Source organism: Ranitomeya variabilis, chromosome 4, assembly GCF_051348905.1.
Source record: "Ranitomeya variabilis isolate aRanVar5 chromosome 4, aRanVar5.hap1, whole genome shotgun sequence".
Classification (NCBI taxonomy): domain Eukaryota; kingdom Metazoa; phylum Chordata; class Amphibia; order Anura; family Dendrobatidae; genus Ranitomeya; species Ranitomeya variabilis.
This window is the reverse complement of record NC_135235.1, coordinates 27,285,466-27,288,044: the sequence shown is the minus strand read 5'-3', so window position 1 is coordinate 27,288,044 and position 2,579 is coordinate 27,285,466.

Below are 2,579 nucleotides of genomic sequence, written 5' to 3'. Positions count from 1 at the left end.
AAAACAGACGTCAGATCCAGGAACTGAGAATAGAATGAACTTTCAGCCATTCGCAGAGAATACTGAGTCTGTTCTGCCCATTTCTGGCTGAAGCTTCTGCTTTTTTTTCACTTTTGACTCAGAAACTAGTATCAAAGAGCTCAGATCCCTCACATTTTTCTGCCTCTTTCTCTAGAGGATGTGGATAAAGATCATGTAGCCCACAGTGACAAATTGGTGCAGTTCTCATGATTGTCACACTCCACACGGCTCTTACAGATAAAACTACAGTTTATAGGGATTCTGCGGTAATATCAAGCTAACAGCAGGGAACGTTCCTGGGGCTTCAGTGGTCTCTAGGGTTGAGCGAAACGGATCGTTCATTTTCAAAAGTCGCCGACTTTTGGGAAAGTCGGGTTTCGTGAAACCCGACCCGACTCCAGCGTGGGATCGGCCTCGTGGTCGGCGATCTTGGCGCCAAAGTCGCGTTTTGTATGACGCCTTCCCCGCCATTTTTTCAGCCAATGAAGGAGTGTGGGCAGCGTGATGACATAGGTTCCGGCTTGGTTTCTGCGGCGTCATAGAGCCATATTACCGTTTGGGATGCAGTGATTTCCGCAGTCAAACACAACATATGCTTTGCACGGAGGGGAGAGAGAGAGAATGAGAATTTAAAAAATATAATTCCCATTGACTTGCATTGGGTTTCGTGTTCCGATCCGAAACCCGACTTTTAACTAGAATCGGCCGATTTCACGCGATCCGACTTTCGAGAAGGTCAGGTTTCACGAAACCCGACTCGATCCTAAAAAAGCAAAGGTCGCTCAACCCTAGTGGTCTCTACTGATGAAGTGATAGTGTGTGGTCCATCAGTGAGCTGACCGCTGCAGCCAATCACTCACCTCCAGCAGTGATGTTTGTGGGTCCTGTAATGTTTCTAACCTTATAAGTAGGACAGAATTTACATTACTGTTGTGTACTCAGCTCCTCTGCAGAACTCTGTGTAGTCTGATCCTTGTAGTCATACTCCGATCTACAGATGAAAGGGCGGACGATCGCAGGATCAGACTATAGTTTGTTCTCTGTATGGCTCTTTCAGACTTCAGTGCGTCCACTAAGGCTTCTTTCACACTAGCATCGGTACGGGTCCGTCGCTATGCGTCGGGCCGACGTACCGACGCACGTTGTGAAATTGTAGCACGACGTGGGCGGCGGATGTAGTTTTTCAACGCATCTGCTGCCCATTCTAAAGTCCGGGGAGGAGGTGGCGGAGTTCCGGCCGCACATGTGCGGTAGAAAATGGCAGACGCGACGGACGAAAAAACCTTCACTTGAACGTTTTTTTCGTGCCGACGGTCCGCCAAATATCGACGGATCCAGTGCACGCGGACGTGACGTATGGCCATACGTTGCGACCCGTCGGCAATACAAGTCTATGGGCAAAAAAACGCATCCTGTGGACACATTTGCAGGATCCGTTTTTTGCCCAAAACGACGGATAGCGGCGGATTAAAAAAAAAGCTAGTGAGAAAGTAGCCTAAGGCTATGTGCACACGTAGCAGAATTGCCGCGGAAATTTCCGCGGCAATTCTGCACCTCCTGCCGCGGGTATATCGCATGCAGAATTTGCATGCATATACCCGCAGAAAACTAGCGTTTTGCAAGCATAATTAGCTTGCAGAATGCTAGATCTGTAGCATCGCTTGGAAAACTGACTGACAGGTTGGTCACACTTGTCAAACATAGTGTTTGACAAGTGTGACCAACTTTTTACTATAGATGCAGCCTATGCAGCATCTATAGTAAAAGATAGAATGTTAAAAATAATAAAAAAATAAAAAAAAAAGGCTATACTCACCTCAGCGGCTTCCGTTCCTAATGCTGTGTGTTCAGGACCTTCCATTGACGTAGCGGTCACGTGACCCGCGGTCATGTGACCGTGACGTCATCGCAGGTCCTTCACACACACCACAGAAGCCGTTGAGGAGGTCGGGCCGCCAGAGGGTGAGTATATCGCTATTTTTTATTTTAATTCTTTTTTTTTTACCACTTATATGGTGCCCAGTCCGTGGAGGAGAGTCTCCTCTCCTCCACCCTGGGTACCAACCGCACTTAATCTGCTTACTTCCCGCATGGTGTGCACAGCCCCGTGCGGGAAGTAAGCGGATCAATGCATTCCTAGGTGTGCGGAATCCCCGCGATTCCGCAATTTTAATGAACATGCTGCGTTTTTTTCTGGATTGCGATTCCGCTCAGGAAAAAAATGCAGCATGTGCACAAAAAATGCGGATTGCATTCTGTTACATAGGATGCTTAATGTTAGCGGTTTTTTCGCGGTTTTATAGCGTTTTTATAGCGAAAAACCGCGAAAAAAACGCAAAAAATCTGCTACGTGTGCACACAGCCTAAGTGTGGTGACAGTTTTCACACATAACAACTAACAACTTTCTATATAACTGCCTTATGGTTTAGTGATGTTTGTCTTGTAATCTCTTTTTTTTTTTTCCATTTTCTTTATTTTTTAATTTTGGCTATTTTCCATAATGCTAATTGTATTATGCTGTCACTGGGGGGTAAAACCTCTCTGTATTAGGCTAGGT